Source organism: Bos grunniens, chromosome 25 (genome assembly GCF_055505025.1).
Source record: "Bos grunniens cultivar Pamir isolate PY7600 chromosome 25, Bosgru_T2T1.0, whole genome shotgun sequence".
NCBI classification, from domain to species: domain Eukaryota; kingdom Metazoa; phylum Chordata; class Mammalia; order Artiodactyla; family Bovidae; genus Bos; species Bos grunniens.
Window position 1 is genome coordinate 27417097 of NC_141189.1, and position 25179 is coordinate 27442275.

General features: G+C 42.7%; 1 pseudogene; it reads left to right on the forward strand.

Annotated features, from left to right (window-relative positions):
• The first annotated feature begins 2190 nt into the window (after window positions 1-2190).
• The window catches only part of LOC147345349 (small ribosomal subunit protein uS10 pseudogene), a 29800-nt pseudogene continuing 6811 nt past the window's right edge, over window positions 2191-25179 (forward strand).

Genomic DNA, 25179 nt, shown 5'->3' on the forward strand with positions numbered 1-25179 from the left:
TTCATTGGAAGGACTGATGCTGAAGCTGAAGCTCCAATACTTTGGCCACCTGATGCAAAGAACTGACTCATTGGAAAAGACCCTGATGCTGGAAAAGTTTGAAGGCAGGAGGAGAAGGGGAGGACTGAGGATGAGATGGCTGAATGGCATCACCAAGTCGAAGGACATGAATTTGAGCAAGCTCCAGGGGTTGGCGATGGACAGGGAAGCCTGGCGTGCTGCAGTCCGTGGGGTCCCAAGGAGATGGACAAGACTGAACGACTGAACTGAACTGCATTAAAAATTAGTCCACTTCTGGGTGAAGCAATTTCTAGCTCATGATGTGTCTCAGTTAACTCATTTGTTTATTCATTATTGTTAATGAATCTAGCTGATTCATTTGTTCATTTGGCAAAGCCTGGTCTTCCCCCAGCAGCACACACACACACACCTGCCTTCTTCTGGCCATATTTACCTGCCCTTTGCCACTGCTTGTGTGGCGGAGTGACTTTGGAATGAAGATACCGCAAGGATCCCAGGAGTTCCCACCATGCCCTCAAGTGTGAGATTGAAGTGAGAGGAGAGGAGGAAAGATCCCGTGGGCACCTGGTGCTCCTTGGAAGAGATGTACCATGATTATATTTACATAGGACAGTAATTCTTCACCTCCTGAAATGCAGTACAATGTTAGGCAAAAGTTCATTTGTATGCTCCAATTTCTTAGGAGAGATTTTTCCTGGGGCTATATTTCCTCCAATTCTCAAGGTGATCTGTAGTCCCTAAGAGGTTAAAAACCAACTGTTGTGGGGTCTCTCAATCAAATGTTAGGACATTCACGTCCATTCAGTCCTTTTTTACCTTAGCAGATACTAATTCTTCCTATGGGGGAGTCCAGGTCAGGTGAAAGGACTATTATGGGGCATCAGACTGATGCTCCCTCTTTTATGGAGCTTGCATGTGAGTTAGAGACACAGACATTAAATGTTTCACCTGGTGGCTCATGAATATGATGGTGTGAAGAGCTTCAAAATATAAGGACAGAGAGCAATGGGGATGTTTCCTGGTCTAGTCTGGTTAGGGATGGATTCCTTGAGGCGGTGATATTTAAGCTGAGCTCTGAAGCATGAATAGTCAGGAGATGAAGGGAGAGCTGAGTAAACAGTGTTGTAAATTCTGGCAACTCCAAATGTGGTCTTCAGACCAGCAGCATCACCTGGGAATTGGTTAGAAATGCAAAATCGCAAGCCCTTTTCTGGAGGCAGTAAATAAGAATCTGAAGTTTTTAACAAGATCCCCAGGTGATTTATATTTGCACTGAAGGCTGAGAAGTGCTTCTCTGAAGAGAATGAACAGCATCTGAGGGACTGCCAGGAAGGTTGGGTGTTCCTAGAACTTGGAGAGAAAAAATTGGTGGTGATGGTAGAGATGAGGTTGGAGAGAAGAGGCAGGGGCAGACTCCATCAGATTCTCATAGCCACCATGAGCAAAAAAGAAATATTTGAAGGCAAATAATAATTAGGCTTTGGGCAAGAACTTTTGAAACCCTAATTTGGCAGCTTGAGTGATGGGATTGTATATACACAATAAGTGTAGAAAATAGCAAATACTGTGGTTATCCATCTTCCCTACTATACTTACCACACATCACCTGTTTCCTCATCTGTAAAACGGGGATAACAAAGCCTCCATTTCAGGGTTATTGGCTTCCCTGGTGGTTCAAACAGTAAAGAATATGCCTACAATGCGGGAGATCAGAGTTCAATCTCTCGGTTGGGAAGATCCCCTGGAGAAGGCAATGGCTACCAACTCCAGTATTCTTGCCTGGAGAATTTCATGGACAGAGGAGCCTGGCGCGCTACAGTCTATGGGGTCACAAAGAGTCGGACATGACAGAGTGACTAACTCTTTTGCTTCACTTCACTTTGGGATAGTTTAATGGATCGTTGCCTACCACACTCATAGACGAAGGTTTGATGTACAGAAAGTATTTCACAAACGAGTTTGTTTCTCACTGATTCAACAGATATTTGTCCTGGTTCTTCATCTTAAGCCCTTGAAATAGGAGCTGAAGATGCTTCAAGGAATAAGACGTGACCTATAGCCTCAGGGAGCCAGCATCACGGTAGGGTAACTGGGACTCAAACAGGCAATTAGGATAGAGTGATAGGCATGAAGCAGGAGAGTAGAGGGGGCTGGAGGAGTGAACACGAGATGGATAACATGGATTCCAGGGAGCTTGGGCACTGCCTCGTGGAGGAAGGGATGTCCAGGCTGAGCCTGGAGAATCCTGGAAAGCGGGAGTCAGGTAGCCCCAGGAAGAGGGAGGTGAGCATGAGGCCTGGAGAGGCACTGACAACATCAGAATCAAAAGGGAACCCAATGGAAAGATGCAAACAAAGAAATAAAGCCCATGAACAGAGGCTTCAGACAATGAGAAACCTGAATAGCTCTGTGATTGGAAGCAGAGCTCAGATACTTTCCTATCCAAAGAAATGCAAAGTGAAGCCGTGAGCTGCCACCTATCCATCAGAACAGCAGCACAGTAAGACAGGAGGCAAATGCCAAGGGGCATGGAGCTGGGAACCCTCCTTCCTTCCTGGTGGGGATGTAAACTGGCAAAACCATTCAGCAAAGCTGTCTGGTTCTCTCCTATATGTACACCCTGGGAGAGTTCTCACATAGATTCATAAAGGGATGAGTTTATAGCATCAGGTTTGTTTGTACTATTAAGAAATTGGAGGGAACCCAGGTGTCCATCATTAGGAGTTTGGGTAAATAAAATGTGATAAATGCATGTTACAAAAAAAGCATACAACATAAGGAATTCTCAAGCTAAATATATAGAAAGCAATACAGATAGATCTTAAAACAGTGTTGAGTGAAGAAAGCCTCAGGATATGGGTTATAACACAATGCTATTTATGCTAATTAAAAACACATTCACAATCAAAATAACTCTGCATATTTTAGAATATTTACCAATATCTATCAAACAGATGAGAGAGGCAAATGATATTGGGGACTAGGTGTGCAAGGGAAGAAATAAATGAATAATACAATAAGACAGGGGCCATCCATTGACCAAGTATGATAATGTGCCATGGGCTAGAGAATATGATTAATTCAGCTCTGTGCTCCTGGGATCCAATAAACAAACAATCAGTCAATAAAAGGGGGGAAAAAAAGGATGGGAATAAAGTGTTGCAGGCAGAGAGAATAACAAGAATAATACAAGTACAGTTTCCAGAGGTGGAAGAGAATGTGATGCATTCTGGACACAAAAGAGTTCAGTCAGGCTGGAACAAACACTGTAAGGAGAGATCAGACTATTGAGGGTCCTTGCTGCTGCTGCTAAGTCGCTTCAGTCGTGTCCGACTCTGTGCGACCCCATAGACGGCAGCCCAGTAGGCTCCCCTGTCCCTGGGATTCTCCAGGCAAGAACACTGGAGTGGGTTGCCATTTCCTTCTCCAATGCATGAAAGTGAAAAATGAAAGGGAAGTCACTCAGTCGTGTCCGACTCTGTGTAACCCCATGGACTGCAGCCTACCAGGCTCCTCTGTCCATGGGATTTTCCAGGCAAGAGTACTGGAGTGGGGTGCCATTGCCTTCTCCGGAGGGTCCCTGAAACCATGCTAAATAATCGAGATTTATCTTAAGGTCATAGAGTATCACTGAAGGATTATAATTGATATGATTCTGTTTTCAGTCCAAACTCTAGCAACAAGAGAACAAGGCATTCAGCTTGAGTCAGAGGCTCAGAGCATTTATTTGTATTCACGTGGTATATTTATCAAGTGTTAATGAAACAGGCTTTGGGAATCTTAGCATCCAAATTATGGACTTAATTTTTTCCCACTTTTAAACAAATTATGAGATAGTTGTTGACATTTACATCAGTAGCAACACATAAGAGGCAATGCACAGAGTCATACTTATTATGTGACCTTGAGCATAAATAAGTTGCTCAGAGTCCTTATCAGTAACAAGAGCAGCAGAACACAAGCACTTCCTACAATCCAGTCACTACTGACATTAAGCAGACATTAACCCTAAATCTTCACAAGAACCTTATGAGATGGATATTATTTCCATTTTACATGAACAAGAAACCAAAATGGAGACAGAGGTAATAAGTGATTTGCCCAAGGTCATTACCATGAGCTAGGTTAGGCTGAAACAAGCAATTCCATTATTAGGCTGTTTAATATCTCATTATACTGCCCTTACATGGCTCACTTCAGGGTTTGAGCCTTGAAGCAGTTCCTGCATATAGGCTAGCTGGCACAGTAGAATCCAGAATTCTAGAACGAATGATCTCTGGGCTCTATGGGAACTGTACACATGTTTTATTCACCCTGAATAGTTTTTTAAAATGTTTTTTTATTAATGGTCTATATTTGAAATCAGATTTTACACAATAATCCAGAATTTTATTTTCTTGTAAAAAGTTAGAAAATTTGGAAGGATTGATCTCCCATACCCTTCTGGAAATAATCAGTGAGAGCTGAGTAGCAGCTGCTTATTTATCAGGACATATACTTTCCAATTTTCCACATTCCTCACTCTTCTCTAGTGCACCAGTAATATTTTTCTTATTCTCTTTAACCACCTTAGCAGTAATAGACTTTGATGTTATGATGTAGGCAATAAATGATCTAATCATAGAGCAGATAAAGTAGTCCATGATTTAAAAAAAACAAAGATTGACCTATCTCAAAACACGAAAATGGAAATCTTCCTGGAGACTTACTTCCCTTGTCTCAACCCTTACTGGTCATTTTCTCTTTGGCCTTAATTTCCTCTTTTATAAAATAGCCAAGTGATACAACAGTAAGTATCATCAAAGCATGAGCATCAGAATTGTTCCTTTAGAAGCTGAATGCTAGGCTCAACTTCCCCACTAACTCCCTGTTCATTCAAATCTAATTACAAAATGATTTTTAATCATTGTAAAATAAATTCACTCTTCATGTCTGGAAATGTTAAAGCCCTAATTTAACAGCAACAACCAAAAAAATACCTTCTAATGGATTTGCACTAAGAAACAGAACATGGCCAGTGTTGTCAGATGTTCAATAATTTAACTGCAAATGAAGTGTGCAAAATACAACATTTGTATCATAAACCACCCGGCTTGTCACATAATAGATTTTTGAAGAGTCACATTTCATGACACTGAACCATGTTATGCTGGAACAGTGGAGTAGCCAAATTGAGGTTTATAGGTTCCATTTGTTTATGTAGAAAAGGATTGAGTCTCATTTCATCCAGTGGCAAGGAGCATGGAAATGCAATATTTCTCTGGATCCTGGCATTTGAAAGCAGTGGCTGGAATCTTTCCAAACAAATTGGAAAATGTAACTCATGTTCAAGCTTTCCTATATGATGAGATGTGGTTTGGGTTACCTTTACAAGTCTAGAAGGATTTTGTGGTTTCTTTGGTATCACTGACTCTGGTTGGCAGAGTAACAGTCCTCCCAAAGATGCCCTAGTTTTAATTGCTAGAACCTGTAATTATGTGAGGAAGTGGAAGTGAAAGTCACTCAGTCGTGTCTGACTCTTTGCAACCCCAAAGAATTCTCCAGGCCAGAATACTGGAGTGGGTAGCCTTTCCTTTCTCCAGGGGATCTTCCCAACCCAGGGGTCGAACCCAGGTCTCTCACATTGCAGGCAGATTTTTTACCAGCTGAGCCACAGGGAAGCCCAAGAATACTGGAGTGGGTAGCCTATCCCTTCTCCAGTGGATCTTCCCAACCTAGGAATTGAACTAGGGTCTCCTGCATTGCAAGTGGATTCTTTACCAGCTGAGCTGCCAGGGAAGCATGAAATTTATGTGAGGAAACATGGCAAAAGGGTATCAGGGTTGTAGAGGAATTAAGTTGCTTATCAGCTGGCCTTATGACCAACAGATTATCCTGAATTCTCCAAATGGCCCCAATATAATCACAAGTGTCCTTAAAAGTAGAAGGCAGGCAAAGGAGCAGAGCCAGAGAGAGATGTGATTATGAAGAAGGGCAGAGTGAATGTGTTGTGCAAAGAACTTGACCTTCCATTGCTGGCTTTGAAGTAGGAGGAAGAGGACCATAGCCATGGAATGCTGGCAGCCTCTATAAGCTGGAAAAGACCAGGAAAATTGAATCTCCCTGAAAGAATGGAAGGCAGCCCTGTAGATACCTTCCTTTTAGCCTGATGACGTTTTCTGGGCTCTTAGCCTACAGAACTGTAAGATCATAAATTTGTGTTAAGCCTGTGGTAGTAGCGGTGGTGGTGGTTTAGTCACTAAGTCTTGTAAGACTTGTAAGACTCTTACAACCCCATGGACCGTAGCCTGCCAGGCTCCTCTGTCCATGGAAGACATTGAAGTGGGTTGCCTTTTCCTTCTCCAGGGGATCTTCCCAACTCAAGGATCAAACCAGGTCTTCCGCATTGCAAGCAGATTCTTTACTAACTGAGCTACGAGGGAAGCCCTGCTAAGTCTATAGCTGGGGGTATTGTCACAGCAGCAGTAGAAAACTAGTACACTGACATTAAAACCATGTCCATAGGAAGAATAATAGAGGAGCACAGAGTCTCCTTTCACTCAAAATTAGTAGATTAGTCCCTGGTGGGTCAGTACTTAAAGAACCCGCCTGCCAAAGCAGGAGACGTGGTTCCATCCCTGGGTCGGGAAGATTCCTCTGGAGAAAGAAATGGCAACCCACTCCAGTGTTCTTGCCTGGGAAATCCCATGGACAGAGGAGCCTGGCGGGCTAGGGTCCATGGGGTCGCAAGGAATCTGCCACGACTCAGCAACTAAACAACAACATACAAATATTACCGTATTTCTTCAATTTTGCAATGCCTGTTTTTTCAAATTTTAGCATTTTTCAAATCAGGATGTATCTTACAATGGAAAAAAACAGTTAATAGAGGTTTTTTCCCCAAATCTTTCTAACAAAATCGAAAGATGTTATTAAATAGATTGTACATTTTAAAATCTTTAGCACCTTAAAATCATAACAAAGAGTAGTCGTTTCATGAAGCAAGCAGGTGGAATTCAATTCAACAAGCATTGATTGAGTATCTTTTCTGTGCAAAGCATGTTGCTAGGCACCTGAGTGGGCTGGACCTGAAAAGAGGACCACTCCTTTCTCCAAGATTTTCTCACAAAAAATGGAAAAATTGACCTCTGCATGATAAATTATACTAAAACGCAGACTCATATTGATTATGGCTTCAAAGACAAAATGCTAGGCTCAGGGACCAGGCCTGGCGAGTTTATCTCCAAGTTCCCTGGAACTATCCTGGGGTCCTAGCACAGAGAAGGTGCTCCTTTGACTGACTACATAAGTGTTTTAGAGCAGCAGTCCCCAACCTTATGGTGCCAGGGACCGATTTTGTGGAACATAATTTTTCCACGATCTGGGGCTTGGGGGTATGGCTATGGGATAATTCATGTGCATTACATTTGTCATGCACTTTATTTCTAATCTAATGTCACCACTGACCTTACAGCAGGTGCTGGTCCGCAGCCTGAAATCTGGGGACCCCTGCTTAAGATGCATCATCTCATTTTTCCACCAGGTGGATTACACTGTGTCCCCATTTTACCACTGAGGAAATCAAGGCTTAGAATGAGCAACTAATTAGCCCAGACACGCAGCTGCTAACAGCTTATTCCAGGGTTTCTTAGCCTCAGTACTACTGATACTTTGGGCTAGAGAATTCTTTGTGGTGGAGAGGGGCTGCCCTCTACACTGTAGTATGTTTAACAGCATCCTGCCAGTAGCGCACTCCCCTCCGCTTGTGACAACCAAAAACGTTTCCAGACACTGACACATGTCCCCTGGCAAAAGTCTCCCAACTGGGGACTTAAAGAAAAGGACACCAACATGAAAGTAGGTGAAGCCTTAAGATGTTAACATGTTCCCCAGATCTTTCATGCTCTTCCTTTAAAGAGTTGGAGCCTAATTCCTACCCTCCTGAGAATGGGGAGAACTTAGTGACTTGCTTCTCAGAAACGGAAATATGGTGGACATCATAGGGACATATGAGGTTAGTTACAGAAGGCACTTCAGGATCCTCTTTCTTCTCTGAAAGTGCGTGCTCTAGGGGAGGTTGCCTGCTATGTCAGGAGAACACACAGGCAGCCCTATGGCCAGTGAGGAATAGGACCTGCAGCCTACAGCTAGTGAGGAGTTGAGGACCTAGTTAATTGCTTTGGAGTGAACCATCTTGGAATTAGGTCCTTCAGCCCCAGTCAAGCCTTCAGGTAACTGAATCCTCAGCTGACATCTTGACAACACTCTCTTGAAAGACCCTGGGCCAGACTCACCCAACTAAGTCAGCCCGGGATTCCCGACCTTTGGAAATTCACTGGGGTAATATATGTTTGTGTTTTAAGCTTTGCTAAGCTTTAGACTATTTGCTATGTGGCAAAAATTAACTAATACAAAACCAATGACATGTTGAGGGAAGGAGGAGATGGTCCAGATGGTCTAGTATTTGGGGTGCCTAGCAGAGGGGGATGGAAAGAAGGCAAAGAAGATAAATTGGAAAGGCAGAGAGAAGTCAGGTTGTAAAGGATCTTGAAAGGCATGCTTAGGCACTGACCTTCCTTCTGATGGCAACTGGGGCCACAGGTCTTGTGCATTTTTCATCTGTGGTAACGCAAATCTGGACACTCTTCTGTTTGTCTCCCAAAGGCATCTCCTTGCTTTAAGCATAAAAGATAAACACTAAATAAAGCCGGGAGGGCCTTTCATTTTCTTTCTCCTAACAAGTCAGCCTCATCGTCTGCCGCTCTGTTGCAGTATCGTTCCCATCTGAACATAAACACACACACACACACACACACACACACACACACACACCCCCACAGACACTCCTCTGTCTTCTACCCCTTCCACACTTTCAGTTCTCTTATGCATTGGTTTCTTTTTTGCTCTTATATGCTTGGCCTGGATACCTCTCACTATCTCTGCCTTCTGGATTCCCTGGACCAACTGTACCTTTTTTGAAACCCTTTTCTGTCCTTCCCGGTCTGGGAAGGTGTCCCCCCAAACCCCTGCCTACATATCCCCGTACCCTCCCATTTTAGTCTGGGCAGATCTTTCTCCCAGTACTTTTGCAACTTTTCTGGACTAAATGGGCTGCAACTTATCCATTTCTGTAATTCTCTCCCCTGCCTTGACTTGACATGGTCACTGGCTTCATTTTTTTTTTTTTTTAAATCTCTGAAGAGGGTAGGTGTTTAATAAATATTTGTTGAACAAGTGAGTGAATAGATGACAGCTGAGTTTTTTTGACTGCTGCATCTGGAGAAATCTGTGTCCTTTGGTAGCTGGGTGATTTGTCTTTGATGGCTTCTGAAGAAAAATAAGTCTGGTATTAAGGAGTCTTATCTTGCCCAGTGGATGTATGTACCCTGTGTTTGTGCTGGACATAAACACGGATATAGCAATTGCAGGCTCCTTCTCCACAAATCACTGGGCCAGTTCCCCTCCGAGCAGACCAAGAGGCATTACCCTCGCTTTGAAACACGACCTAATTTCACTGACTCATGGGCAGAAATCCTGAGATTCTGGTCCCTTTTCACCAATGTCCCCAATTTTTTCTCATATGACAGGGGAAAAAAAAATAAAACAATCTACCCGTAACCTGATCATTTTCAAACAAGTTTGTTCCTATTAAGTCTTTGTTTAGTTGCTGAGTCATGTCTGACTCTTTTGCGACCCCCATGGCCTGTAGCCAGCTATCTCTCTTCATGGGGTTTCCCAGGCGAGAATACTGAATGAGTTGCCAGCTCCTGCTCCGTGTTAACTCTTTAGAGTCCATTAACTGTCGTGGCGTCTGTAAACTGGATTTGTTTCTGTAAACTTGGTTTGGCTTCAGGATATGAACTGGGAGAGGCTCTGAAGTGCTGCTGCCGCTGCTAAGTCGCTTCAGTCCTGTCCGACTCTGTGCGACCCTATAGACGGCAGCCCACCAGGCTCCCCCGTCCCTGGGATTCTCCAGGCAAGAACACTGGAGTGGGTTGCCATTTCCTTCTCTGAAGTGCTACCGAACTATTAAGGCAAATCAGTGAGCCTGAAATTTGAGAATTATGTAGGACAGAGGTCAGCAGACTAGTCCGCAGGCCAAATCCAGCTCTATTTTCATGACCTGGAGCTATGAATGAATTTTGCATTTTTTTAATGGTTACATTTCAATGATTATATAAGTACCCATGACATAGCTTCGATTTTACCTCTTTGCTTGCAAAGCCTATTTACTATGGATGGTCATTGAAGAAGAAGCTTATTGATCCCTGATGTAGGAGAGAGAAAGATTCCATCAGAGACAGAATTTGGGGAGTAGACATATATATCATGGGTTTTGAAGTTGTCTACAATAGGTGTACCGTGTAACACCCTCTCTGTCCCCTAGGGAATCTGTGTTATTTCTGTACAGTAAGCCCCTTACATGTGAACAAGGCCCACTCCAACAGCATGTCTGTGAGTCCAATTTTTAGTAAGTCCAATAAAGTTAGCCCAGGTGCCCAACTAACACGATCAGCTTTATAGTGCTGTACTACAATAGATTTTTAATACTTTGCACACAAATAATACATTAAAAACAAACACAAAAAACAAAGAAAACAGTTTTAATCTTACAATACCTTCAGAAGTACACTAGTGTGGTACAATAGCTGGCACACAGGGACTGGCATGTTTGTATCTTTAAGAGTTCACAGCTTGAGTGTTCATATGTAGGGGATTTATTGTGTTGGCCATTGAGACTTGTGAGTTATGGGTTCTTTGGTGGAGGGGTGGGGGGCACTCAATGAATGCATCTGAAAACAGAGATAGGGGATGCAGAAGTGGAGGCTTGGGTACCAGAGGGTAGCAGTCATCTGGTCACTTACAGCCTCCCTGTTTAGTGTCTGCAGGGTCTCCGATCAGGCTTGGAAGGAATGACACAGACTCATCACCTTTCTCTTCTTCCTACTGCCTATGTGGGCTCCAGCTTGCTGGGTCTCCCTGGCACTGTCCTTTGAGAGGGCGTGTCTGGCCTCCACTTAATCACGGGGCCCTCTCCTCTCCCAGCAGCCCATCATCCAAGCACACTGCCACTTCTCACAGAGAGCCCTCTTACCCATCAGGGGACCATAATGCCTGGCAATCATTTTGGCTTTTCCAGACTTAATGTTCTCTCTCCTCAGGTCCTTCCTGCCCCAGTGGAAAGCGTAAGCATGCTATTTTAAGACATCCTTTAGTACCAAAATACCACTTTGAGACACTCGTGTCCTTCCTTCCAATAATGTCTTTTGTTTAAAGCATAAAGAACTTATCAGGCAGAGGCGAGTCTTGGCTTCCTATGGGAAGCTAGCCAAAGGGCAGGTGGAGCCTCTAACCGGATTTCTGCTGCTCCAGGGCATCCAGGCTTCCGATCGCAATGCTCGGGGCAGTGGAGATCCTTTGTCTTCTTCAATTACTCATTCTCAGCTTCACAGACTGAGGACTAAGGGAAGGGGGTCCCTGGGGACCAGGCTTCCCGTGGATGGAGCATCACGGTGAAAAAAGGCAGACTGGTGATAATGTGCCAAGTGGGCACTCAGCCTGGCCATAGGGAAAGAACTGGAAAACATGAAAAATAAGAGAGGCTAGGCCATGTAAAGAGGTTTTTCCTACAACAGCAAAAATAATTGAGACTATCTGAAGGTAGTGCGAGTAGAGGGTGTCCAGTGACATCATACAAACTAACAGCTATTTGGGAGAATGAATTACAAGCAGAGCTCCCCACAGTTTTAAGTCTTACTTCCAACACTGTATTCCCCCCTCTTCATGGTAGCTAATATTTATTGAATGCTAACTATGTGTCTAACTATTGATGTTTTTGAACTTTGGTGCTAGAGAAGACTCTTGAGAGTCCCTTGGATTGCAAGGAGATCAAACCAGTCAATCCTAAAGGAAATCAACCCTGAATCTTCACTGGGAGGATTGATGCTGAAGCTGAAGCGCCCATACTTTGGTCATCTGATCTGAAGAGCTGACTCATTGGAAAAGACCCTGACTCTGGGAAAGATTGAAGGCAGGAGGAGAAGGGTGCAACAGAGGATGAGATGGTTGGATGGAATCATCGACTCAATGGATATGAGTTTGAGCGAGCTCCAGGAGATGGTGAAAGGCAGGGGAGCCTGGTGTGCTGCAGTTCATGTAGTCGCAAAGAGTTGGACATGACTGAGGAAATGAACAACAACTCTGTGCCAGTTACTATGCTAATCCATTTATAAGATTCAGCTTACTTATTGCAAACAACAATCCTACTGTGTAAGATTTATTGTTTCCTGTATTTATAGAAGAGGAAACCAAATCTCACAGAGGTTAAGCCACTTGCCCACCATCACACAGCTCATGAGTGGCAGAGCTCAGGCTCACATCTGGCCTCGACCTCAGAACCTGAGCTCAGGATTTCTCCATGAGATCGGGTTTCCCAGGGAGTTTGCCTCTAGGATCTCATCTCCTGTGTGAGCCAGGCACCAGCATATGCTTTGGAGGAACCAACTCCCATAGACAGCTGTCTAGATGGTGTTGATATTATAAATGGTGTTGTAAAAAATCAGGATATGGCTTATAAATCAGGCAAAGGGAAGTTATGATTCTTCTGGACACTCTAATCTATCTCCCTATAATTGCTTGTATATGAAACGCCTGCATGAAGTTATCGGAGCCTTCCCTGAATCGTCTGCGAAGGTAAGATTGCAATTTCAGCAACCCTTGTTACACAAACTAAAGCAATCTGTTCTCCTTAGACACTCTGACACCACTGACTTGCAAAAGGGTTGGAGCCAGGGATGGAGAGGAATTTGTTCATGCTCCTATTTCCAGTGAAAGTATGAAGGGTTAACTATAGAGCATCCTCTCTGCAGGTGAGGGCTCTGGCTTCTCAACAAACTAAGGAAGCAATCTTGGGGGTACGTAAGGAGAAAGTCACAGCTCCATTTCTTTAAACCATCTTTAACCTTTAGTTCTAGGAACTCTAATCAAAAATCAATTCTGTTTTTTTGTAGTCGATTTGACAGTAATTCTATCTCTAATAGCAATGGCAAGAGGAATAGTATGTCAGATAAACTCAGCAGCAAAATGACATATTCATTAGCAATTTACTAGGTGTGAAATTTATATCATGAGAAAGCATTCCTGAACAATACAGGGTCACCGTCCCCCTAGGGCGGGCAACCCATTCTACTAATTAATGGGGAACACTGGTGGGATTAAATGTCTGCTACCCAAATTATTTGAGTATTTACAGCAGAGTTCTTTTGTAGATACCTTGCACTCCGAAAATAAGTCAGGATCCAAAACAATAAACAAGCTGACATAACAAGATGATTGCAGCCTATTGTAGCCCAGAAAAATCTAATCTGGTCTCCTAACAGCATCGCAATCTTTATTGAGACTGTATGTGCCCCAATTCATCAGCCCACTTCGGCAAACTCTCCCTGCCCGTAATCATTCACTTTCAGGGTAGGCTCTGAACAGGTATCGACTTTAGAGCCTGGCAATTCATCCCTGCTTCTGCATCCCTCCATCAACATTCTTTGACAGTCTCTGAAGCAAGTTGGGAGAGAAAAATGTGGCCTCTGCAGGCAGGACCTCCAGAGACACTCTGGGAGCAGGCAGAAAGAGGGCAAGCAAAATTCTCCAGCTCAGTGCAAAGGGAGGACAAAACACTGGTGTCATATCTCGTCCCTGTTAAAATCCAAACAACATTCCCTGTGATCTACAGATCAAGTGGAATCATGAAATATCAGGACAAAAAGTATAGAGGGGAGAGATGCTTACGTTTAATGAAGGCCTTCAAAATCACTGTCTCATTTCAATCTTACATCCAACCCAAGATATAGGCACAATTATTAACCCCTTTTTCAGATGAGGAAACTGAGACTGAGGGAGGTAAAGAGATTCACACAGGCTAACAAATGACTTCTAAACAAGATTATTTAAACTAGCAGTTTTCCAGCTCTTTTTATTGAGGTAAAATTGGCATGACATAAACTTAACTGTTAACCATTGGGAAGATCCCCTGGAGGAGGGCATGACAACCCACTCCAGTATTCTTGCCTGGAGAATCCCATGGACAGAGGAGCATGGTGGGCTACAGTCTATGGGGTTGCAAAGAGTCGAATACGAATGGGTGACTAAGCACAACACACACAGGGTCCATCCAGCAGCAGTTGGTGCATTCACAGTGTTGTGTAGCTGTCACTCCTATAGGGCTTAAAATATTTTCATCGCTCCCAAAGGAAACCTCATGCCCATCCCCCACTCCCAGTCCCTGGATCCATTAATCTGTTTTGTGTCTCTATAGATTAAAAAACAAAAACCCAATCTACAAAACAAAAGTTGTTGCTGTCCAGTCAATAAGTCATATCTGACTCTTTGTGACCCCCACAAACTGCAGCATGTCAGGCTTCCCTGTCCTTCCCTATCTCCAGGAATTTGCTCAGGTTCATGTCCATTGAGTCAGCAATGCCATCCAACAATCTCATCCTCTGTCATCTCCTCCTCTTGCCCTCAATCTTTCCCAGCATCAGGATCTTTTCCAATGAGTCAGCTGTTGGCATCAGGTGGCCAAAGTATGGGAGCTTCAGCTTCAACATCAGTCCTTCCAATGAATATTCAGGACTGATTTCCTTTAGGATTGACTGGTTTGATCTCCTTGCTGTCCAAGGGACTCTCAAGAGTCTTCTCCAGCACCACAATTTGAAAACATTAATTCTTCGGTACTCACCCTTCTTTATGGTCCAACTCTCACAACCATACATGACTACTGAGAAAACCATAGCTTTGATTATATGGACAAAATAAAAGCAGAGCTGCTAATTGGAATTGGGGGCAGCATCTTGGAGCTTTGTGCCTTTAACCTTCCCAGACTCTACTGGGGTCCCACTCAGCTCTAGAGGACTATTATGGGGGACTCTTGGGAAAATCTGCTATAAGGGCTTCTGTCACAGTGCCATAATTATTTTTCCCTCGAGGGAACAGATGAGACTATTAGACTGTGCGAAGTGTTGTTAAGCTGAGACAGGACAAGGTTTGCTGAACCCCTGCTGAGCAGGAGCCCACATATCTCCACTGGGGACAGATGAGTGATACACCAGGGTGTAGACCTCAGTCAAAGCACCGTTTTTAGGAATCCTGCTTGTCTGCTTTGCTTGTTATACACATCTCAATGGACAGATGGGGAAGGAACTTTGGGTCCTTCCCAAGATAAGACAAAAGGAAGATATCATTGGATTTTGCCATGGACTCAACATTTGGGCCACAAAAAATGTCAGAATACAGCCCTCTTTCTTGCTAGAAAGGTCACCTGATATTCCAACCTGTCAGGTTTGGAGTTGAAGTTGGTGCAACTCTGTGTGATTTCCTTCCCACCTGTACTTATTAATGGTGAATTGGAGTCACTCATATAAACTTAATGCTGACCACTCGGTGTGCTGTACCTCTCCAACTCCATCTCTTTGTGAGCTTCCATACAGCCTGCCTAGTGGAAAATGACCCTTGCATCCTGCCCCTTGATTACAGATTGGGCCAAGTGTAGACGTAAATCTAAGTCTAAATTTGGATAATGGCAGCATCGCTTGGGGATTGAGAATGCAGCTCAGTCTAAGTAATAAAACAAACAAATGTACATAACAAAACAGAAACAGACTCACAGATACAGGAAACAAACTGGTGGTACCAGTGTAGGGGAGTGAAAGGGGAAGATAAAGTAGGGGATTAAGAGATACCAACTACTATGTATAAAGTAGATAAACAATAACAATCTATTGTGCAGCACAGGGAAATACAACTATTATTTTGTAATAATTTTAAATTGAGTGTAATCTATAAAATATTGAATCACTCTGCTGTACACCTGAAACTAATATAATAGTGTAAATCAACTATATTTCATTTAAAAAAAAAAAAACAGCATGTGGCTCAGGAGCTCTGCATCGTTGCTGTCATTCACTTGAATGAAGAGCCACACAATTCTGAAACCTGCCTCAGAAAGACACAGCTGCTACCAGAGAGAGAAGGAGAAGAATGAAGCAGACAAGCCTGCAGAAAGACGCAGGGTGAGAAACTTGGGTCCCCATCCAGGAAAGACAGGTACCTGGTCCCAGTTCCAGGCCCCTGGGAGACACGGCTGAAATTCCTGCTCTTAGTCCTGAACGATGCCCTGCCATTCTAGTCAGGGGTGCTTTGCTTGCAAGTGCCAGAAACACAACTCAAACTCACTCACGCATCCAAGGAGGCTATTAGCTTACGGAGCTGCAAAGACCAGGCACGAGGGCTGTGGTTACCAGGTCGATGTCATCAGGGTCCTCCTTACCCAGCTTTCAGCTCTGCTTTCCTTGAGGTAGGCTTCATTCTCTGGTGGGCTCACCAAAAGCTCCCAGATGTTCTGGCTGAGAAATGGTAATGGAGGAACTGCTCACATCCCAGGAGGTTTAGAAAAACTGGGAAGCTGATGCCCATTGGATGGTTTTGGTCATAAAACCACCAGGAAACCAAGACACTGACACTGAGTTATATGTTAACTCATCAACCCATCCTTAGAACTCACCATGAGGTGGAATCAGACCCACACAAACCATGAGGACTAAGGGAAAGAATGCAAAGGAATGCCACTCAAAATGATATTAGGGTGCTGTTCCAGAACATGGGTTCTGGGCAGCAAAAAGAGGGAACCTCTGCCATATCCTAGTCTCCCTACAAAAAAAAAAAAAAAAACAACCAAAAACCCATTTTAAGTTAGTCCAATAAGTTTCTGTTTCTTGTCATCAAACAGCCCTTGACTAAATATCTAGAAAAATTTGTGGGAAATAAAAATTATTAAGACAGATTTCAGCTGTCAAGGACCTTATCTTTTTTTATAAGGAAGTTAAAACCCAGTGTATGCAAATTGTACATCACAAGTAAAAGTTGATTCCAGAGGCACAGAGAACCCCAGAATTTCAAAGGCAGTGATATCGCCTGAGATAAGCAGGAAGTTCCTTACGGTATTTATTTGGCTTGGGGTTTAAGTGAAGACCATAAGGTTTCAAATAGACGGTGTATTTCTCGTTAAAGACAATGGTGTCATCAAACACCTAGAGGCTGACAAGTACAAGGTGTAAAGAGAGATGGTCAAGTTTATCTCCTAAAAATCTCTTACATCTATTTCTCTTCAGTTCTCCCACCTCCCGCTTAGCCTAATGTCTCACCAGATTCCTGGGGCAACCACTTTTGCTCCATTCTAAGCCTTTCACCACTTGTCTGCTAGAATGATCTTTTTCATCTGTTGATGACATACCCTACTTGCCTTCCAATAAGTCTCCCATTGCTCTAGGCTAAAATTCTTCTCCTGCCTCCTCTCTTGCACTCCAGTCCACCATGTTCTCTGAGTTATATGAATTCTCCAAAACTTTAGATGTGCTGGGGAGGCCACCATGTTGGGGAAATGCTTTCATCCCCACTCTTTGTGTGGTGATTAATTTACACCCTACCTTCAGATTTCTAGCTAAGGAAGACCACTTGAGCCAAGCCATTCAGATTGCCCTGTGATGCACACTCAATGTCACTGAGTATTTATCATTATTGGCCTTATTTCAATTAGTAAATAAAACTTCATTTGAGTGATTATTTTTTCAATGCCTCTGCACTCTACAGCAAGTTTCTCAGTCTTGGTTCTATTGACATTTTGGACCAGATAATTCCTTGCTATGTGCAGGGGAAGAGGCTGCCATGAGTGTTGCAGGATCTTCAGCAGCATCCCTGCTTCTGCCAGCATCCCTCAACCTTGAATACTCATTGGAAGGACCGATGCTGAAGCTGAAACTCCAGTATTTTTGTCATCTGATGCAAATAGCCAACTCATTGGAAAAGTCCCCGATGCTGGAAAAGATTGAAAGTAAAAGGATAAGAGGGTGTCAGGGGATGAGATGGCTGGATGGCATCACCAACCCAATTGACATGAACTTGGGCAAACTTTGGGAGATGGTGAGGGACAGGGAGGCCTGGCGTGCTGTAGTCCATGGGGTTGCAAAAGTCAGACATGACTGGGCAACTGAAAAACAACCTAGGTGACAGGAGCACACCCTTCCCACTTTAGTTGGAACAACCAAAAATATATCCAGACATCACTGCAGGTCTCCTGGGTGGGTGAGGACCAAAATAGTCCCCCATTGAAAACCGCCACTGTACAGTCTAGTCCTATAGACTCCATGAGGAAAGAACCAATCCAATGCCTGGTAAATGTATCTATTTGGTTTTCAATACCAGCATTTCACTTAGAGAGCTCTAAAAATTATTAATATGATGCATGATCTGACACCCGTACTAAGTAAGTAGGAATCTCTGAGGGGATAAGGTGAAGGGATTGAGATCCGGGCATCCATAAAAAAACAGAAAACTTCCCAACTGAATGTCTTGTGAAGTTGGGGTTGATAATCACAGAAGCAGGTGACCATTGCTGAAATCTTTGCTTACTGAATGGAAGGGAGGGATGAAAAAAGAGAGGAAGCAATAGACGGGAAGGGGAAGAAGGGGAGAGATGAAAAGAATACAAGGCGAAGAAGCAAAGGAAATAGAGAAAAGAAAGGAAAGGGAAAGAAACTCTTGTTAGATTGGGGTCACAAGAGAAATTGGGCTTATTGAGGCTGGAAATCTAATTTTGACCGTATGTGAAGAGCTACAAATATTATTTTGTTGTTTTGGTGTGTAGGTGATAGGAAGCCAACAGACATTTCAGAACAAGGACGCTTTAAGTTCAAAGCAATGTGTTAAGAAGTTGAATGGGCCATGCAACACAAGAGGAACTGGAGTGAGGAGACCCAGGAACCAACTGTGTTGTATTAAAACATTTGGGATAATAATAAATGGAAAGGAAATAAAGAACACCAAGGAAGGTGATGTTCTCCACAGGAAGAAGAATTAGATGATTATAGGTGCCAAGTATCGGGCTGTATTTGAGAATATGACAGCCATGTGCCCATCATTCTGCAGTCTAGTGAGGAGGATGGACATGGAAAACCAGTCCTAATGTAACGTTAAAAAGGGAAGCAGAGGATGCCCCTTGACCACAGAGAAGGTGCCTAATCTGGTCTAAAGGATCAGAATACACTTCTCAGCAGGAAAGCCCTTGATGCTCAGATCTCTGGGGTGAAGGGGATTGGGGTGGATGAGTGAGAGTAAGAAGGAAGGGAATTACGAAAATATAACTGGGTTGGGGTGGGCAAGAGCAAAGCTTAGTAGTGTCAGGTGAGGCAAGAGAAGATGTGGATGATCCTGGAGGGCTTTGTAAACCATGGCTCAGGATTTTAGACTTTATTCTTAGGGTCAGGATAAGCCATAGAGGTAAGTGTTTCTTAAATTTTTATTTATTTTATTTTTTATTGGAATATAATTGCTTTACAATGTTGTGTTACTATCTGCTGTACAATGACGTGAATCAACCAATTGTTGTTCAGTCACTCAGTCGAGTCCAATTCTTTACATCCCCATAGACTGCAGCATTCCAGGCTTCCCTGTCCTTCTATGTCTCCCAGAGTTTGCTCAAACTTATGTCCACTGAGTCAGTCATGCCATCCAACCATCTCTTCCTCTGTCACTCCTTTCTCCTTTTGCCTTCAATCTTTCCCAGTGTTAGAGTCTTTTCCAATGAGTCAGCTCTTCAAATCAAGTGGCCGAATTATTGGAGTTTCAGCTTCAGCATCAGTCCTTCCAATGAATATTCAGGGTTGATTTCCTTCAGGACTACTGGTCTGATCTCCTTGCTGTCCAATGGACTCTTAAGAGTCTTCTCCAGCACTACAGTTCAAAAGAATCAATCAACCATACATCTATGCCCTTTCTCTTGGACCTCCCTTCCACTCCCTCCATCCCACCCCTCAAGGTCTTCACAGAACACCAAGCTTCCTGTGCTTTATAGCAGGTTCCAATCAGCTATCTATTTCACACATGCTAGTGTGTATCTGTCAATCCAAATCTCCCAATTCGTCCCACTCTCCCATTCCCCAGCTGTGTCCACAGATCCATTCTCTGTCTGCATTTCTATTCCTGCCTTTGAAATAGGTTCATCTGTATCATTTTTCTAGATTCCACATTTTTGCATTAATATATATTTGTTTTTCTGGCTTACTTCACTCTGTATGACAGACTCTAAGTTCATCCATGTATCTACAAATGACCTCATTCCATTCCTTTTAGAGACTGGGTAATATTCCATTGTGTATATGTACCACAACCTCTTTATCCATTTATTTGTCCTTGAGCATTTAGATTGTTTCCATGTCCTGGCTATTGTAAATAATGCTGCAATGAACATTGGGGTGTATTTGTACTTTTGAATTATGGTTTTCTCAGGGTATATTCCCAGTAGTGGGAATGCTGGGTCATATGGTAGCTCTTTTGTTGTCACTGTTCAGTTGCTAAGTCATGTTCAACTCTTCGTGACCATATGGACTGTGGTAGTTCTATGTTTACTTTTTTTAAAAAACGTTTATTTTTTTTAATTGAAAGGTAATTGCTTTACAGAATTTTGCTGTTTTCTGTCAAACCTCAACATGAATCAACCATAGGTGTGTGTATATATATATACCCTCCCTCCCTTTTGAAACTCCCTCCATCTCCCTCCCCATCCCACCCCCCAGGTTGATATAGAGCCCCTATTTGAGTTTCTTAGCCATACGGCAAATTCCCATTGGCTATCTATTTTACATATGGTGATGTAAGTTCCCATGTTACTCTCCCCATACATCTCACCCTCTCCTCCCCTCTCCCCATGTCCGTAAGTCTATTCTCTATGTCTGTTTCTCTACCGCTGCCCTGTAAGTAAATTCTTCAGTACCGTTTTTATAGACTCTGTATATATGTATTAGAATATGATATATATCTTTCTCTTTCTAACTTACTTCACTCTGTATAATAGGTTCTAGGTCCATCCACCTCATTAGAACTGACTCAAAGGCATTCCTTTTTACGGCTGAATAATAGTCCATTGTGTATATGTACCACAACTTCTTTATCCATTCATCTGTTAATGGATATCTAGACTGCTTCCATGTTCTAGCTATCGTAAATAGTGCTGCAATGAACAATGGGACACATGTGTCTTTTTCAAGTTTAGTTTTCTCAGGGTATAGGCCTAGCAGTGGGGTTGCTGGGTCAAATGTGGTTTTATTCCTAGTTATTTAGGGAATCTCCATACCATCTTCCATAGTGGCTGTATCAATTTACATTCCCACCAACACTGCAAGAGTATTCCCTTTTCTCCACACCCTCTCCAGCATTTATTGTTTGTAGACTTTTTCATGATGGCCATTCTGACCAGTGTGAGGTGACAGCTCATTGTAGTTTTTATTCACTGTTTTTCCAAGATCTTAGATCATCTTTACTATCATTACTCTGAATTCTTTAATGAGAAGTCTATCTTCACTTCACTTAGCTGTTCTTCTGGGACTTTATTTTGTTCTTTCACCTGGGACATATTCCTCTGTAATTTCATTTTGTCTAATTTTCTGTGATGGTGGTTTCCATTCTGCAGGCTGCATGGTTATTGTTTTTCTTGCTTCGGCTGTCTACCACCGATTTATGAGTCTAACAGGCTTGTGTAGGCTTCCTGCTGGGAAGGGCTTGCCCACTGCTAGCTGGAGCTTGGTCTTGTCCCTCTGGAGCACAAGGCCATGATAAGGGGCATGTCCAGAGGGTTATGGTCTCAGAAGAATTTAAGCACCCTGTATGTTGGAGAAGACTCTTGAGGGTCCCTTGGACTGCAGGGAGATCCAACCAGTCCATTCTGAAGGAGATCAGCCCTGGGATTTCCTTGGAAAGAATGATGCTAAAGCTGAAACTCCAGTACTTTGGCCACCTCATATGAAGAGTTGACTCATTGGAAAAGACTCTGATGCTGGGAGGGATAGGGGGCAGGAGGAGAAGGGGACGACAGAGGATGAGATGGCTGGATGGCATCACTGACTCGATGGACGTGAGTCTGAGTGAACTCTGGGAGTTGGTGATGGACAGGGAGGCCTGACGTGCTGTGATTCATGGGGTCGCAAAGAGTCAGACACGACTGAGTGACTGATCTAATCTTATCTGATGAGATTATTTTGCTTCCTATTGGTTGTTTGGTCTGAGGCATCCCAGCACTGGTGCCTACAGACTGTTGTTGGGGCCACATCTTGGTAAGAAAATGACAATCTCCAGCAGGGCTCACACCAATGCATACTCCTCAGAACTGCTACCAACAATGTCTTTGACCCTGCAGTGCACCACTACTTCCCCCTGTCTCAGCAGGTGACCCCCCAATACTATCAGACAGTCTTGTCCAGTCTCTCATGAGGTCACTGCTTTTTACCCTGGGTCTTAGTGAACACAAGACCTGTGGAATTCTTGTGATCAAACCTCACTGGCTTTTAAAGCCAGATTCTCTGAGGGCTCCTCTTCGCATTGCCAGACACCCAGGCTAGTTAGCCTGACATGAGACTTAGAACATCTACTCCTGTGGGAGAACTTCTGGGGTATAATTATTTTCTAGTTTGCACACCCAGCAGGTATAGAATTTTATTTTGTCATGATTGCCCCCTCTACAGTCTCACTGTAGCTTTTTCTTTATCTTTTGATGTAGGTTATCTTTTTGGTAGGTTCCAGAATTTTTTGACAATGGTTATTCAGCAGTTAGTTTTGAGTTTGATGTTTTCATAAGAAGCACTGAACTCACATCCTTCTACCCTCCACTTTTGTCTCCATCTCTATATATTTCTTTAAATAATTCACAGAACATAAATATTGCACTGGAACTAAGAATGGTAAGTTGTTCTATGGGGTGGTTTGTAGCTCATGCTACTCACAGATTGCCAGGAGAAATATCAATAACCTCAGATATGCAGATGACACCACCCTTATGGCAGAAAGTGAAGAAGAACTGAAGAAACTCTTGATGAAAGTGAAAGAAGAGAGTGAAAAGTTTGGCTTAAAACTCAACATTCATAAAACTAAGATCATGGCATCTGGTCCCATCACGTCATGGCAAACAGGTGGGGAAACAGTGGAAACAATGACAGACTTTATTTTGGGGGGTCTCCAAAATCACTGCAGATGGTGACTGCAGCCATGAAATTAAAAGACACTTGCTCCTTGGAAGAAAAGCTATGACAACCATTCAGAGCATATTAAAAAGCAGAGACATCACTTTGCCAACAAAGTTCTGTCTAGTCAAAGATATGATTTTTCCAGTAGTCATGTATGGATATGAGAGTTGGACTATAAAGAAAGCTGAGTGCTGAAGAATTGATGCTTTTGAACTGTGATGTTGGAGAAGACTCTTGGGAGTCCCTTGGACTGCAAGGAGATCCAACCAGTCCATTCTGAAGGAGATCAGCCCTGGGATTTCTTTGGAAGGAATGATGCTAAAGCTGAAACTCTGGTACTTTGGCCACCTCATGTGAAGAGTTGACTCATTGGAAAAGACTCTGATGCTGGGAGGGATTGGGGGCAGGAGGAGAAGGGGACGACAGAGGATGAGATGGCTGGATGGCATCACTGACTCAATGGACGTGAGTCTGGGTGAACTCCAGGAGTTGGTGATGGACAGGGAGGCCTGGCGTGCTGCGATTCATGGGGTCGTAAAGAATCGGACATGATTGAGCGACTGAACTGAACTGAACTGAAAAATGAGTGATGTTGAGCATCTTTTCATGTGTTTGTTAGCCATCTGTATGTCTTCTTTGGAGAAATGTCTGTTTAGGTCTTTTTCTCACTTTTTGATTGGGTTGTTTGTTTTCCTGGTACTGAGTTGTATGAGCTGCTTGTATATTTTGGAAATTAACCCTTTGTCATTTGTTTCATTTGCTATTATTTTCTCCGATTCTGAGTGTTGTCTTTTCACCATGCTTACCGTTTCCTTTGCTGTGCAAAAGCTTTTAAGTTTAATCAGGTCCCACTTGTTTCCTTTTGTTTTTATTTCCATTACTCTAGGAGGTGGGTCATAGAGGATTTCACTTTGATTTATGTCATTGAGTGTTCTTCCTATGTTTTCCTCTAAGAGTTGTATAGTTTCTGGTCTTACATTTAGGTCTTTAATCCATTTTTAGTATATCTTTGTGTATAGTGTTAGGAAATGTTCAAATTTAATTCTTTTACATGTACCTGTCCAGTTTTCCCAGCACCATTTATTGAAGAGGCTGTTTTTGCCCCATTGTATATTCTTGCCTCCTTTGTCAAATATAAGGTGCCCATAGGTGCATGGGTTTCTTTCTGGGCTTTCTATCTTGTTCCATTGATTTATATTTCAGTTTTTGTGCCAGTACCATACTGTCTTGATGACTGTAGCTTTGTAGTATAATCTGAAGTCAGGAAGGTTGATTCTTCCAGCTCCATTCTTCTTTCTCAAGATTGCTTTGGCTTTTCAGGGTCTTTTGTGTTTCCATATAAATTGTTAAATTTTTTGTTCTAGTTCTGTGAAAAATGTCATTGGTAATTTGCTAGGGATTGTATTGAATCTGTAGATTGCATTTGGTAGTATAGTCATTTTCACAATATTGATTCTTCCTACCCAGGAACATGGAATATCTCTCCATCTGTTTATGTTGTCTTTGATTTCTTTCATTAGTGTCTTATAATTTTCTGTGTACAGTTCCTTTGTCTTCTTAGGTAAGTTTATTCCTAGACATTTAATTCTTTTTGTTGCAATGGTGAATAGGATTGATTCCTTAATTTCTCTTTCTGATTTTTCATTGTTAGTATACAGAAATGCAAGTGATTTCTATGAATTGGTTTTGTATCCTGCAACTTTGCTAAATTCACTGATTAGCTCTAGTAATTTTCCAATACTATCTTTAGGGTTTTCTATGTACAGTTTCATGTCATCTGCAAACAGTGAGAACTTTACTTCTTTTCTGATCTGGATTCTTTTTATTTCTTTTTCTTCTCTGATTGCTGAAGCTAGGACTTCCAGAATTATGTTGAATAATAGTGGGGAAAGTGGTCATTCTTGTCTTGTTCCTGATCTTAGGGCAACGCTTTTGGTTTTTCACCATTGAGGTTAATGTTTGCTGTAGGCTTATTATATATGGCCTTTACTATGTTGAGGTAGGTTCCTTCTATGCTCATTTTTTGAAGAGTTTTAATCACAAATGGGTGATGAATTTTGTCAAAGTATTTTTCTGCATCTATTGAGATTATCAGTTCAGTTGCTCAGTCACATCTGAC